Source organism: Rhinopithecus bieti, unplaced genomic scaffold (assembly GCF_001698545.2).
Source record: "Rhinopithecus bieti isolate Rb0 unplaced genomic scaffold, ASM169854v2 scaffold_25764, whole genome shotgun sequence".
NCBI lineage: Eukaryota > Metazoa > Chordata > Mammalia > Primates > Cercopithecidae > Rhinopithecus > Rhinopithecus bieti.
Genome location: NW_016811771.1, coordinates 42,615 through 59,122, shown reverse-complemented (window position 1 = coordinate 59,122; position 16,508 = coordinate 42,615). Strand labels below are relative to the sequence as shown.

The 16,508-nt window shown below is 41.1% G+C and overlaps 1 pseudogene; it reads right to left on the bottom strand.

The window, feature by feature from the left end:
- LOC108544083 (heat shock protein HSP 90-beta pseudogene) overlaps positions 1–16,050 on the bottom strand; it is a 36,583-nt pseudogene extending 20,533 nt beyond the window's left edge.
- Positions 16,051–16,508: the final 458 nt, after the last annotated feature.

The window sequence follows — 16,508 nt, the reverse complement described above, 5'->3', positions numbered from 1 at the left end:
TCTTTGAACTAATTATAAAGTCTTACTGGTTCCCTTAGTAATTAATTTGATAAATAAGATATTTTATAAGTGTTCACTTTATTTTTGTCCTGGTTTTAACATTTCTTAGAAGAGTATGTCTTAGTTCAGGCTGCTATAACAAAAATACCATAGACTGGGTGACTTAAACGACAAACAATTTCTCACAGTTCTAGAGGCTGGGAAGTTCAAGATCAAGGCATAAGCAGATTCAGATTCTGGTGAGGACTCTCTTCCTGATTTGCAGAAAGCCTGTCTTCTCATTGTATCCTCACATGGTAAGAGAGAGGAGAGACATAGCAAGCTCTTGTGTCTTCCCTTACAAAGGCACTAATTCCATTCATGAAGTCTCCACCCTCATTATCTCATCGAAATTGAATCACTTCCCAAAGGTTCCACCTTCTAATACCATTACATTGGGAGTCAGGATTTCAACAAAGGAATCTGGGGGTGAGGGACACAGTCAGTCCATAACAGTATCTTTTAACATTTCTTCTCTTACTTTATACATTAAAGTAGAAAATTTGGTTTCCCCCAAATTAGTCCCAAAGAAAGTAAGAGATAATAAATAAATTAACTAGCAATCCCTAGTTCAATACCAATGTAGTTTTATTGTGTTGTGGCTGCGAGTGTAACATTAGCACAATACCTAATATGTGGTCGGTGCTTGATAAATTTTTGCTTGTTAAGTAGTCCTTTTTCTGTTATGTTTTATATCTGGGAGTCTTATCTCTGGTCAATGGAGCCCTCTCATGTACATTTAGCTCACATCAGCCTAAATCAACTCTTTCTCAATGATGTTGGCACTACCTTTTGCCAAGCAAGGTCTTCACACACTGCAGATCTGGCCTTTATTTGTGTGATTTGAGGAATCGCAGCCTACTCCCCCACCCCCAACTTGTTCCAAATTAGCCTCCTAACCACCCACAGGCCTGCTGCCATCCCTGACATTCCCACCAAGATAACCATTCCTTTAGGTTAATACGTAGTTTCCAGAGTAAAAAGGAACCAAAACCAGGGACAACAGATGTCAAAACAAACAACTCTATAATTGAAGAACACACTTGTCATACCACCCCCCAACTCCCCAACCTCTACTAGCAGGGACAGCAGAAGGTAGTATTTCCCATCTAAGAACTTCACTGTGCCTTTGCAAGTTAATTTCGAGTCTTCACAGTCAGTCTTCATGAAGCTAAATGAGTTGCTGTTAAAAGGATCCGTGATTCACCCTTTTCTCATTCTTGGCAGGGCTACAGGGAGAAAAGAGGGCAGAGGAGGTGGATGTATAATATTGTGAGGTGCTAACTTTATTATGAGAGGACCAGCCTTATAATTATGGGGTAGTTAAGAAAAGGTCTATCTCATCATCAAAGTTTAGACTATAGTCTGAGAACTAAAGCTCATCTTTAAACAATGTGTGTTTATTCATTCATTCAATCAATATTTATCAAGCACCTACTATGCATCTACCACCACGTTGGGCTGTATAGCAGGTGCTGAAATCTGCCATGGCCATACCCCTGGGATCTTCCCATAGGCCACCTACAGAGAATTCTTTTACAGGCTAATGGACTCCCTCTGAAGGTGTTTGTTAACCTCTAAAGGAGTGTGCTCACCCTGTCTGGGACAGGCCAGAAGTACCAGGATGGAAGTGGATGAGGACCCCAACTTCCTATCCCTCAAGGTAGTCCACAGTCTTTCAGAAGGTTCCAGGAGGGATTAAGTCCCTGTTGCCTACAGTGGTAACCAGCTCATTCACGCACTTTTGACTGATTTTCCACCTTCCCTCCTGCTTTTCCTACAATCACATCCCAAATAAACCAAATCCCTGTCTCAGAGTCTGTTTTGAGGGAAACCCAAACTAGGACAATAAATGTCTGTGTGTACATGTGGTAAGCTGATGTGCACTATCATATCTTTAGACATAGAGCGCCCAAGACTACCCTTCTGGAGCCCTGAAAACTGAGTAACACAGAATGGGAGCATGTCTTGCTGTTGGTGAGAACTATACTACCTAGACCTACACAGTTTACTGTCTGCATTAACATGCCTTTCCTATTCAGCCCACTTTACTAACTTCACTAACATCACTTTACAATTCTGCTGCCTTTATGAACATTGACTTTACTATTCCAAAAAAATTTTTGTCTAAGAGGATAAAAGTTGCAAATAAGGTTTTTCCAGAAACCTTCCCCAAGAAAATTGTTTAAACGAAAATCAAACTGTTCAATTCAATAGACAGCATCAACAGCTATTTACTCCCTAAGACTCTTTAATAAAAACATTCACCTCAAAATCTCCCCTTGCTGTGTCCACCAATTTTAAACTACTATATCATGATTCTTTATCCAATAATGATCTATCCTCTGCATGAAAGGCCCACTTTAAACTAGTATCTGAAGCCTCATAAACATCACAATTTAGCCCTTTCCCCTAAGGAAGCCACTAAGACTGTGTTGAGGTAATGCTTACCCTTACTGCGGTAAGAGTAAACTCAACTTTGTCTTATCAACAGGTTGTTTGGGTAGTATTCTCAGGAATCCAGCATTCAAAGGGAGTGGAAAACAGGGTTGGGGGTGGATATCCTTAGATAAGACCATCCCTGTGAGTACTTGGTAGAGTTGCATACAAGATGCGTAGCATGCCAGGTGCAGTGGGACCCACCTGTAGTCCCACCTACTCGGGATGCTGAGGCAGAAGGATCACTTGACGTCAGGGTTTCGAGTCCAGCCTCAGCAACATAACAAGACTCTATCGCAAAAAAAAAAAAATGAGTAGCAGATTGTCATGACAGATATTAGAAGATGGTAGTCTCCTGGAGGGGTAAAAACTCAAGGTCAGAAGAGCAAGGTTAAGGATGCTCAAAGGGATCACCTGAGTACATTTTTCATCATGGAAATAAGACACAATCAATACACAGTTTGAAAGTCCTTCCCCCATAGGTTGTAATTCTCTTTAGCATTCTTTGACCCTTCCATAAAGCCTGAGTCACCTACAAAACTTTGTGAGTGGCAAAGTCAGTGGCAAAACTTTGTAAAGGCAAGTGGAGGACAAGGTCATGAGAGGAAAGGTAAGTCTTGACTATATCCCTGCTTCTCCCATCTGAAAACACTCTGGTTAGGGGCAGTAGAGTACATCAAGGAGGACTGCAGTTTAATGCAGGTCAATGGCCCAGGCCATGCCCAGCTGAGGTCCATAAGAAAACAGGAAATCAGTAACACAGCCTTTGGAGTATAATAAGGAGAACCTCAGGGAGGCTCCTCTCTTGCTCAAATGTACCTATCCAAGAGAAATATCACATGAGTCACACATGTGAGCCACATATGTAATTTAAAATTTCTTGAAGCCATATATTAAAAAGTAAAAAGAAATAGGTGAAATTAATGTTCATATTTTATTAAAATAATATATTCAAAATATTATTTCAACATGTAATCAATATAAAAAATATTAATGAAATATTTTCCCTTTCACTAAGTCTTTGAAATTCAATGTGTATTTTGCACTTACAGCACATTTCAGTTTAGCCACATTTTAAATGCTGCATAACCACATGTAGCTCATGGCTACATGAATGAACAGCATAGGACTATGGAAAGATGACCCTGGGAAAAAAAACAGACCCATGGATAACAACCCCTTATTCACTATGTTTCATTCAGCAACTGAACCAGTGCTCTTATAGAAACCAGAGACCAAAACCAGCAGGAGTGAGCCATGGGGGAGGAATACGAATGAACCGGAAGCCAGCCCTCCTCTTAGAGATAATTGTGCGTGTGTAGCCAGCTCTACTGTCTGGGCTACACATCTGCTGTGTCAAAACCCAATTTGGATTCTCACTTTCTAGTCTGTCAGGAACAAGTTGTACTTCCTGATCTCTTTATTTTCCTCTATTATTCCCTCTGTAAATTTCTCTTTCAAAACAAGAAAAAAAGATTCTGGCTCATTCTGCTTGCTGTGCTGTGAGCAATAAAGTCTTTGTTTCTGATCTGAGGGTCTTATATCTTCTGCCAGTATCCATGAAACTGTGGCAAGCTAACTTGTTAGCTTGCAAGTAAGGTCAAATCTCAGACCTTTCACAATTCTTGACATTATCATTCCATCCTTCAATGCCTAACCAAGGTCTAACTCCAAGGAGGAATTAGAGGCACCTTTACTAACCTCTCAGAGCTATTAACACTTCTTGTTTCTACTCAGCCTTTAGCATTTACAATATAGAATTTTAAAATAATTTTGTGTGTCTACATTTTAATATCGCCAATTCCCCCATTGCTCTATGCATAATATTCATTAAAATGCTTGCTGAGTGACTCATTGATTTTTGTCCCATACATGTGAAACATTGGAGAAATTTCACACCGTGTGATCACCGAGCCCTACCTTCCCCACTTTCTACATTCAGATGTGCTGATGGTGTGTGCCCCTCTCTTCTCCTCTCATGCACCATCAACCTTCCTCCTTCATCCCCACTCTTCTTTAATTTTCCTTTCTTCTATAGTAACTTACCACACTTTCACCTTAAAACACTAAACCAGATCAACTCAGTGAAAACAAAGCCCTTGAACCTGGAGTTATGGGATGTAGAAGCTAAAGATCACTTTTTACTGAAATCGATGAATGCCCTAAACACACTTGCCTTTAGGTTGCCTCAGGTAAAAAATCCTTCCTTTTCTTTAAGAATGCAAATCCCTTCAGAAAGAGGCTGCACTTAACATACTAAAGTTAACAGATTTTCAGCAGGGCTTGGTGTCACACCTGTAATCCCAGAACTTTGGGAGGCTGAGGCAGGCGGATCACCTGAGGTCAGGAGTTCAAGACCTGACTGATCAACATGGCAAAACCCCATCTCTACTAAAAAATACAAAAATTGGCCAGGTGTGGTGGCATGCACCTGTAATCTCAGATACTTGGGAGCCTGAGGCAGGAGAATTGTTTGAACCTGGGAGGTGGAGGTTGCAGTGAGCCAAGATCGTGCCATTGCACTCCAGCCTGGGCGACAGAGCAAGACTCTATCTCAAAAAAAAAAAAATTAATTAAATAAAATAAAAATAAATAAAACAGATTTACAGTTCTTTTTTTAATAGAAAAAATAAATAATTATGGCATGAGTCCAATGACAGATNAATTAATTAAATAAAATAAAATAAATAAAACAGATTTACAGTTCTTTTTTTAATAGAAAAAATAAATAATTATGGCATGAGTCCAATGACAGATGAAAGATATTTGCCATTCTATTGCAGGTTAATTATACCAGAAAATTCCAATTATTTTAACCTACCCACTATATAATATTTGAAAAGATAATCTTTTATTCTCTAAATATGAGTTATTTTTTGTTTTCTTCCCTTCCTACCTCCTTTTCTTTCCTTCTTTTCCCTTCCTTTCTTCCTCTTTTATTTCTTGTTTTCAAGTCCATAGCACTTAACATGCATTTTTTTTCATAGCTTTTCTTGGTGGGGTACATGGTAAGCAACTCAGATTAGTCTATAATATCAGAACTTTCTAAGTTATATTACAGATATGGAATTGTTCTCAAACTACAAGATGTGTCTATAACCTGATTGAGGGTTAATCTATCTATGAGAACTGGAGTTTTGTCAGCTATAACCAGTTTTGATCTGGTTTAGTGTAAAAGGATAAGGTAGGTTGAACTAAAACTCTCCAACATTCCTTTCCTTCATGATCAGAGTTAGAGGCAGGAAGAACACTGAGCTTTGGAGAAGAGCAACTTCACTGTGGCACCATTCATAGTCCATTATCATGGGAAGTTGCATACTGAAACTCAAGATGTATAAGCAATGAACGCAGCTTAGTTTAATAAGGAGGAGCGAGGTCATATTGATACTATTGTGCAATTTTTAAGTAGTCTTTCGAAGGCCATTCATCTCTTAGATGGTGTATTAGTCCGTTCTCACATTGCTATAAAGAAATACCTGAGACTGGGTAATTTATAAAGAAAAGTTTAATTGGCTCACAGTCCACAGGCTGTACGGGAAGCGTGGTAGCATCTGTTTCTGGGGAGGCTTCAGGAAACTTACAATCATGGCAGAAGACGAAGTGGGAGCCAGCACATCACATGGTAGGAGCAGGACCAAGAGAGAGAGTGGGTAGATGCCACACACTTTTAAATAACCAGATCTCATGAGAACTCACTCACTATACAGTACCAAGGCAGGGATGGTGCTAAACCATTAATGAGAGCTCCACCCCCATGATCCAATCACCTCCCACCAGGCACCTCCTCCAACATTGGGGATTACAATTTGACGTGAGATTTGGGCAGGGACACATATCCAAACCATATCAGATGGTGACGGGTGCTCAATTTTTAGGAACCTAAAAGGAATTCTTCTGCACTGTACTATCTTTTCTCCACCCCATTCATAAGACCAGAGCTTCCCATACTTTGATAACTAGCTAAAGTGAAGGGAAAAGCCCTCTACATCCAGCAGACTACAGGGGAGTCTGAATTCAAAAGTCTCAAGAAGAGATGGGAACTTTACTATTCTGTAGGGAGGGTTAGCAATCTCTAGGGAGGTGCTGGGAGGGGCACTCAACAGGAAAATCTTAAGAGAGGACTGAAGGAGAAGTGGAAGAGCGAGAGAACAAGGGGAATTCACATGAGACATACTCTAATGGCTTACAGAGTGATGCTTTTGCCTCTATGTATAATACAAAGGACCAAGGAAGCTAAATCAGAGTTGCAATACTTGCTTTCCTTCTAACACCATTCCCCAACTATTTAAATTGTGATCATTTCCTGACCACTGGAAAAAGAACTACTCCATCAAGGTGCTATGAATATTTGGCTTATGGAAGACAGAAAGGACAGGATTCACAATGGACAGATGATAACCCCCACTCCAAGGTCATCTGAGGGTCACTGGCCTACCATCACAGTGAAGAGTCTCAACCAGCCAACTTGGGTGGGCATGAAACTGTCTCCCCCAACCTTTCCTTTCCCAAGAGAGTAGCTAGCAACCTGCCCTGTGGGAAACAGAATACTGACAGTCCAAATCACCATATCCAACCAAACACCAGCCAGGTGAGGGTATGTCTAGATGCACATAACACACATATTACTGATGGCAAAAATGTCTCTATGATGGAGTAGTAGACATCAGACTTACTCAGCCTGATCTTATTTGTGGTGGATATTTGTTGTTTTTTTTTACAACATGGGTTCCAAACACTCTTCTTTTGTGGGGAGCCCCCAGATGTCAGGTCCTAGCCTCCCATGATGAAGTCAAGGAAAGTGCTGCTCTGTTTAGTAGTACACTGTTTAATTAAACTGACACTTTTCCATAGCAAAGCTGCCTAAGTAGAAAAGCACTAAATTGATTTACATTCGAGCATGAGTTCTTGCCTCATCACAAAATAAAATGATCATTCCATGGCCTGGCACCAGTCTGCAGATTACACTTTCAGAAGCACAGGTCTGGGGGCCATATATTTCCTCTTCTAGCATCCCAATAGCTGTGTAGATGCTATGACCTGAACTCAGCAACCAGATGTTCCTACCCAGGTCTTTGGATCTTCAAGGAGAGAAACGAAGATGCAAGGACAGCTGAGAAGCTATACATGGTGGTGTGAGCATTTCCAAAAAATCAGCAGTAGCGTCAGCACTGAGAGTCCAAAGGTAGCAGCAGCATCAACTGCTCAGATTTCCAACAGCAGTGGAACACTGAACTGATGACAATGTGTCTGCCATTCATAGCCTTTCTTGGTTCCCACTGTCTTCTGAGCCTGGCTTTCCAGCCTACCTATCACTTCTGTGTACTGACCAAGAAGTACCAATGAATTTCTTTTCTGCTTAGGTGAGTCAATAGAGAATTTTGTTGCCTGCACTCAAGAAACTTGATGGACAAACCCTTTAACATTCAAATCAGGTGACTGATGATGCCTGTTCAGATTCCAAGTTCACCAAGCAATTTTATGAGGGTAATTTGGCTTCTCCTGTGTTAGCTAGAAATTCTGGATTTCCTGGTAACTATGTTTGTCATTAAAATTAACTAACTGGCATTAGGTCTTAAACTTCACATGATGAGTAGGAATAATGTCACTGCACTCCACAGAGAAAGATCTACTCTCTATATGCTGACACAACTGGATTTTATATGCTACAATGCTGACACCCAGAAAGTGGGTTGTGGCAAATTTACCACAATAAGGGTATACTATGGAGAATCTTCCCGGCTAGCCACCTGGCCCCACCCAGGTGCTCCTTCTGCATAGTTAGAACTCCTACGCTGCCTTTTGACACCTGAGGTCAGTCAGCCCTTTGACTTTCTTACAGAGTTGTTGGGGGTTGAATCAAATTTATTTATAGTCTTCTAAGTCTGAAACAGGGAATGGAGTGAGCAGGTTTGACTGAAGCTCTTAGAAGTCCATAGCTTGCCAGCAAGGCAAGCTATGAATCTTAAAATAAATTCGTGCACATGCATCACATTTGCATAGTTCCCCATTTGTCACCCATAAACATCCCCTATCAAAGCCATATGGGAAGAAATCATTATCAAAAAGCAATCTGTGTCTCCTTTTTGACCACACCTCATTAATTTCTGACTTCATTCTCTCTAAATTGTGTCATTAAACATTTGCTTTTTGGTTTCGCTTCTTCAAACACGAGTAATGGTAAAAACTATACACCTTATATATATGGAGTTGTTTATGGTTTTCAGAGAATTTTCTCACCCAATGTCTCATTCCATCCTTCACAATGATTCCCTAGAAGAACTTTTATCCTTTTTTTACAAATGATAAAATAGCAAGCCTCATGTTGCACAGTTACTATGTGGCCGAATGTGGACTTAAACATGGATCTTTCAAAACCCAACAGTCCAACGCAGTGAATGTTCCTGCCATTATCTGGCAAATTCATGACAATTCTACATTGCATAAGCATTACTTTAAAATACTTGGATAAAGGCACCTCCAAAATATTCCAATATTACCCCTCCACTGTCAACAAAGGCACTGGACAAATAAATTTGGCATCTTACTTTTAAAAACAAACAATCAAACAATCTTCTGACAGACAAGTCTTTTTTAAAATCATTTTGGCTTTTCTCTTTTATTTTGATATAATATTCCATATGAGATTTCCTATGGTGGAATGAATTCTTGTTCATGGTATATAGATTTAATCTGTTAATGTTTCACGTAGAAATTTTAAAATTTATTTTAATTTTGTGGGTACATAGTAGGTATATATATTTATGGAGGGTACATGAAATGTTTTGATACAGGCATGCAGTGCATAATAACATAAATAAAAAGCATTTATCCCTTGAGTTATAAACAATCCAATTACACTCTTTAAGTCAGGGGTCCCCAGTGCCCGGGCCTTGGACTGGTACTGGTCTGTGGCCTGTTAAGAACCGGGACATACAAAAGGAAGTAAGTGTGGTGGGCGAGCAAGCACTACCGCCTGAGCTCCGCTTCCTGTCACATCAGTGGTGTCTTTAGATTCTCATAGGAGCATGAACCCTATTGCGAACTACACATGTGAGGAATCTAGACTGTGCACTCCTTATAAGAATCTAACTGGGCCAGGCACAGTAGCTCATGCCTGTAATCCTAGCATTTTGGGAGGCTGAGGCAGGCAGATCACCGGAGGTCAGGAGTTCGAGACTAGCTGCCAACATGGTGAAATCCCGTCTCTACTAAAAATACAAAAATTAGCCAGGTGTAGTGGGGCATGCCTATAATCCCAGCTACCTGGGAGGCCGAGGCAGGAGAATTGCTGGAACCTGGGAGGCAGAGGCTGCAGTGAGCCAAGATCACACCACTGCACTCCAGCCTAGGTAACAGAGTGAGACTCCGTCTCAAAAAAAAAAAAAGAAGAAGAGAATCTAACTAATGCCTGATGATCTGAGATGGAACAGTTTCGTCCTGAAACCATACCTCACCCCTCAACATGGAAAAATTGTCTTCCACAAAACCAGTCCCCAGTGTCAAAAAGGTTGGGGATCACTGCTTTAAGTTACTTGAAAATGTACAATTAAGTTATTATTGACTATAGTCACCCTGTTGTGCTGTCAAATAGTAGGTCTTATTCATTCTTTCTATTTTTTGTACCCATTAACCATCCTCACCTCCCTACCAACCCCCTGTTGCCATTCCCAGCCTCTGGTAACTATCCCTCTACTCTCTATGTTCATGAGTTCAATTGTTTTGGTTTTTAGATCTCCTAAATAAGTGAGAACATGCAATATTCGTCTTTCTGTGCCTCTGCCAGACAAATTTTAAACCTCCAAGTCAATAAACTTTGGATTCCCAATAATGACCTCCCATTAGGAGGTCAACTTTTAAGTTTGATATTTTATACTCTCCTGATTCTACAAAATCATGTCTTCATTTTCAGTGAAGTATCAGTGTGTAGTATCTATGTACAGTACTTTACAGCTTGCACAGTGCTTTTATGCACATTTTATTAAATTCTTATGGCTACCTCTATGTGATTGCTGGTCTCTCCTGCAAGTATTTTTACCTCAATTTTGCAGATAAGGAAAGCAGAGCTCATGGTGATAAGAGACCTTTCTCAACATGACTCATGTCAGAACTGCTAGGGCCAAGACTGGTTCAAACCTCAGTAATCCACCCTTTTCACCTCAACAACATAAAAAGCAATGGACCCCATGGGTGCATTCTTTTTTCCCTAAGCAAACAAAAGGCGTAATATGACTGCCTTGGTGCATGGCATCCTATTTTTCTCTGAATTTCCTTTTCTTCACAGTTGCCTCCTCCAAAGGATTAGTACAAATCTGATCTTGATAGATCTTTTTCTTCCTGCTCATTTTATGGGATAGGATTAAATCTTTAAATATGTGTAAGAGTACTTTGTAATTATATATAGCATGTGTATATCTAGGAAAGTGTCACTATGAAAATTACAGGTTATTCAGAAGCCAACAATAGCAGCTCTCCTTCCTCCTCCCTTCTCCCCTCTCCTTTCTCCCTTCTCTCTTTCCTTCCCTCCATCCTAAATAATTCAGAGCAAATAACGGCAACCCATGGAATCAACAGCCAACATAGATACCACAGGGCACAAAAGGCCAGGAATACAAAACATCAGTCTCCTGAGACACATAAATGACTCTGAGATTGGCCTAAGGTCAGGGCAGAGCCATGATTATAGTTTCATAAAGCCGAGTCCCTACTTCCTATCCTAATTATTTGTGGGATAAGTTAAGTGATGAAAGACAGCAAAGTAAATGCAATATGCTTAGACATCAGTGGAGTATGTCTTATATTGTTCCACTAAATATCAAAAGTAAACATGTAATCATTTTAAATTAGATAAAATTATTAGAAAATAACAAAATGCATAGTTTTCTTTTAGAGGACAAATTTAGCCTTTATCTACACATCTCAGTTTTGGGGAGTTCCCAAAAGATAAGGTCTCCAAGAGTTCTTGGCTTTGCCAAGAGAAAAACAAGTATGGCAATAGAAAGAGAGCTAGCCCTTCTCGAACACAGGTTATGACATATGGTTTTTTCTATATGTTAACACATTCTTCAATCCACACAAAAATCCTAAAAATATATTATTATTCTTACCTTGAGATGAGAAAAACTGAGGCTCAAAAAAGGAAATAGCTTTCCACAGGTCTTTGATGCCAAAGCCAAGGCAAATGGTGATGAACTGAGTGAAGCGGAAGGACAAGGAGGAAGGGGAACACCAAATGCAACCAGGAGCAGGGGAGGCATCAGCAGGTAAATCCATTACATGACCAAGACAATGTCAAACTGTGGAACCAACAAGCTAGAAGACATCGCGTGTCATAGGAGTAGCAGCCACTGTCTGCACCCCACCCATATTCCCCACACTTAGCATTTCCACGCACACCAACCTGGCTTCCAACTGCCAGCACCTGCAATTGTCTGCCCTTGGACTTTCTCTGGCTGCTAGAGCAGCTCTTTCTGCTGGAAGTGCTGAAGGATTAAGATCCCCCTGGGAAGAGCCCTCAACCAATAACTGACAAGAGTGGGAGGATACATACCCCAGCTTCCTTGCCCCTCAAGTGGGATGACTCTGAGATGTGTGTTCTACAATGTTTCCCAGGGTTTCCCCCAGTGAGATTGCACCCCAGTTGCCTGCAGTAGTAACTGGCTTAATAACTCACCCTTTACTGGCTACCTTCTTATTTCTGTCTCACTTCCCCACTCCCCTACCAGTGTTTCTTAGAACTAACTTACCAATGAACTACAGAATTTGCATAGAATCTTGTCTCAATATCTTCTTTCTGAGGATATTGAAATGAAATATCCTCAGAAAGGATATGCATGAAAACAGCATATCCTATGAATTTAGAGCAGTGGCTAACTTGTGGTGGAGTCATCTAACTGTGGGGAAAAGAAAGAAAGATCAGACTGTTACTGTGTCTATATAGAAAGAAGTAGACATAAGAGACTCCATTTTTTCTGTATTTGAGATGCTTTTAATCTGTGACCCTAACCCACAACCTTGTCCTTGCAAGAGGGACATGTGCTGTGGTGACTCAAGGTTTAATGGGATTTTGGGCTGTGCAGGATGTGCCTTGTTAAAACAAGGTGCCTGAAGGCAGCTTGCTGGGTTAAAGGTCATCACATTCTCTTAATCTCCAAGTTACCCAGGGGACACGTACACCCGCCAAAAGGTCGCAGGGACCTCTGCCTAGGAAAGCTAGGTATTGTCCAAGGTTTCTCCCATGTGAGGTCTGGAAATATGGCCCCGTGGGAAGGGGAAGACCTGATCGTCCAGCCGTGACACCGTGAATGGAACATCTCTGTAAACCGATTGTATGCTCACTTATTTTAGTGAGAAAAAGGAAAAGCCTTAGGGGGAAAAGGTGGGGGACTTGCTGGCGGCAGCTGCTGCTAAAAGGTTTATGGAGATGTATTGGCATATGCAATCAAGGCACAGCATTTTCCTTTAAACTTATTCATGTCACAGAGATCTTTGTTCATATGTTTACTCTGATTTTCTTCCCTACAATGACCTAATTATATCCTTGGTCACTCCTATCTTTAAGAGATGGTAAAGATAATTATCAATAAATACTAGGGAACTCAGAGACCGGGTGTGGGTCCTCTGTATGCTGAGCGCCAGTCCCCTGGGCCCATTTTTTCTTTCTCTATACTTTGTCTCTGTGTCTCATTTCTTTTCTCAAGTCTCTCCTTCCACCTAACGAGAAATGCCCACAGGTGTGGAGGGGCAGGCCACCCCTTCATCTAACACCAATAAATTCATGCAGTAGAATTCATTCAAGAACTAGTCTGTAAAACAGAAGTTACTACATAACCCATTTCCTGGGCTGCTCTAGCTGGTGGGTATTCTGCAGAATATGAGCCACATCTCACTCCTTCCTGTTCCTACATTTGAGGCTCCTCTAAGTCATTTTCGGGAATACTGTAATGTATCTCACATAACCCGCAAACAAGTCAGTCAGGTCTCTGCCAATTGAGCTGGTTCGGCCCCCAGCATCCACTGTTTCTGGTAAGGGCCACCCTCCTTCCTCCAGGGTTCTTACCACACTGATATTACACTGAGTACCACAGGAAGGGAAAGAAATGTCCTCTTTCCCACTTTGGTCACACTTCCTCACATGGGCACCTAGATGATACTGTTTGTGCCCCTGTGGCACAAATCCTTTGTGGAAAAGCCTCTCTCACGTCTTCTGCCTATGGCCCCGCCAACCACAGACCTCCACCATGAGCCCATGGTGCCATTTTGGAGAGCATGTCTAAGACAGATACCATGCTGTCCTCTCTGGTATTTTCCAGTAATCATCCTTGAGCTCTCTTGTCCTTATTCCTCCTCAAACTCTCCTGCTTATAGACCTTTGGTGCCCATTAATCATCCTTTCCCCAATATTTGTGAATTACAGGGCTGGACACAGCTTAGGCCCAGGCAGGCATCCTCAGTTCACCTATTATCCAACAAACACACACACACATCTTTCACACTCCCTATCTTTACTCAGCCGACCTCAAAAAACAGAGCCCAAGTGATGTGGGACACTGAAGTCAATTGGATACAGTGATGAATTGGTCTGATAATTACTATCATAAAGCCAACACTATAATGTGTGGTCATAGACGTGGTGACTTTCATTCTGTTCTGTCTGAAAACCTATAACCTTTTCTGAAGAACATAAGGTACTCCACTTTGCCCAAATTTTGCAAAGGCTTTTGATCCAAAGTTGTAAAGTTCTGAGCCAGTTAGACTTGGATAGATAATGGGAGAAATCAGAGGTCCAGGAGTTTTGAAGTGTTTCAAGCAGAGTATAATTGGAATGTTAAGTAAAGATCAAGATGTAACAAATTGAACATAAAATGACATAAAACCAGAAAGACATAGCTCAAATGCCACAACCTCTTTTAAATCCCATTTCTGTTTCCTACATACACACATGCACACACATGCATGCACACTCATGGATGAGCACACAGAATCACTCACTCACTTGAATAGGAACATGCAAATGAATGAAACTTTGGTTTAACCTAAGCAAGGTAGCATGCCAGTTCTGGAATTGGACTCTCTGGATCAAGTGGATCAAATCCCAGATCTGCCACTTACTACTTTGGTAACTTGGACAAATTACTTACCCTCTCTGTGTCTCAGTTTCCACATATGAAAATGGAGATAATAATAATTGTTTAAGGTTTTAATGAATTAACTATTTTTAAACTGCTTTAAAAGAGTGACTGGCACAGAGTAAGTACTTTATATAATGGTATATATTTTGCTATTTTCTGCCTCATTTTAGTGACCTATGCATTTTACCTTATCCTTTCTACTGAATTTTAGTTGCCAGAGAACAGGGATTCCATCTTCATACTGATATTTCTCCTGCAGGGTCTGGCATTTGCAAGATGCCCAACAATAAATGACTGCAGAATTGGATGTGCTTTGGTGTTCACCAAAACTTCCCCCAGCTCCACAGGAAATATTTTTATCATGGGATGAAGCCATAATGATGAAATTAATTCAGTAAAACAAAAATAGATGAAAAGGGAATTTGAAATAATATGCAGATGTACAACTAAGATGAGGGCTCCACTGTAGCATAACTAATAGTAGGGACCAGGTCTGATACCACAAAGATGACCCTAATAATGTCAGCAATGCTTGAGGAGCTCCTGTTTCCTTGTATTTCTGCTGAGATAAGCTCAGGATTTTCAAATTGAATACTCATTACCAAACTAAAAGGAGACAAAGAACCCAAAAATTCATTAAAGCATAAAATATGTGTGCATTTCACATGTACCGAGTACAATAGATTCATCCACATTTAATAAGAAGTCCAATCTCATACAGAGACATTAATGAAATAGGCATAAGGGGGTGGCTCAGGACTATAATCCCAGCACTTTGAGAGGCAGAGGCAGGCAGAGCTCCTTGAGCTCAGGAGTTTGAGATCAGCCTGAGCAACATGGCGTGAAACCTTGTCTTGACAAGAAATATAAAAATTGGCTGGGTGTGGTGGTGCACACCCGGGGTCCCAATGGCTCAGGAGACTGAGGTGGAAGGATCACCTGAGTCTGGGAAGGTAGAGGCTGCAGTGAGCTGAGATCCCACCACTGCATTCCAGCCTGGGTGACAGAGTGAAACCCTATCTCAAAAAACAAAGAAATGAAATGAAGGAAATAACATTAGTTCAACGGTCCCCAACCATTTTAGCACCAGGGACGGGTTTCACGGAAGACAATTTTCCACGGACTGGGGGACCATTGCGGGGGTTGTAGGGAGATGGTTTGGGGATGAAACTATTCTACCTCAGATCATCAGGAATTAGTTAAATTATCATAAGGAGTGTGCAACCTAGATCCCTCGCATGCACTGTTCACAATAGGGTTCGCATTCCTATGAGAATCTAAGGCCGCCACTGATCTGACAGGAGGCAGAGCTCGGGCAGTAATGCTCGCTGGCCCGCTGCTCACCTCCTGCTGTGGGGCCCAGTTCCAGGGGGTTGGGGACCCCTGCATAAGTTGATTCCTGATGCTCCACCACCCTCCTCCCCACAATAATAATCACTACCATTTATCGTGTACCTAATCTGGGCCAGGCACTTTAAAGACATAATGGTACCTTCCAAGTTAAAATTATAGATTTAAAACACATCTACTTTTGTTTCTTCCGCAAACCACATTAAAATGATCAAGAAGAGATTTATTTTAACTAGGGGAAAGAGAAAGGGGAAAAAATATCAAAACTTTGGAAGTTGGGGGAAATACTATGCTTACTACTGAGGAGTTCTTTGAAAAATAATACTATTAACAGTGACATGTAGGCCGGGCATGGTGGCTCATGCCTGTAATCCTAACACTTTGGGAGGCCGAGGTGGGCAGATCACCTGAGATCAGGACCAGCCTGGCCAACATGGTAAAACCCCATCTCTACTAAAAATACAAAATAAGCCAGGTGTGGTGGCATGAGTCTGTAATCCCAGCTACTCAGGAGCCTGAGGCAGGAGAATTTCTTGAACCTGGGAGGCAAGG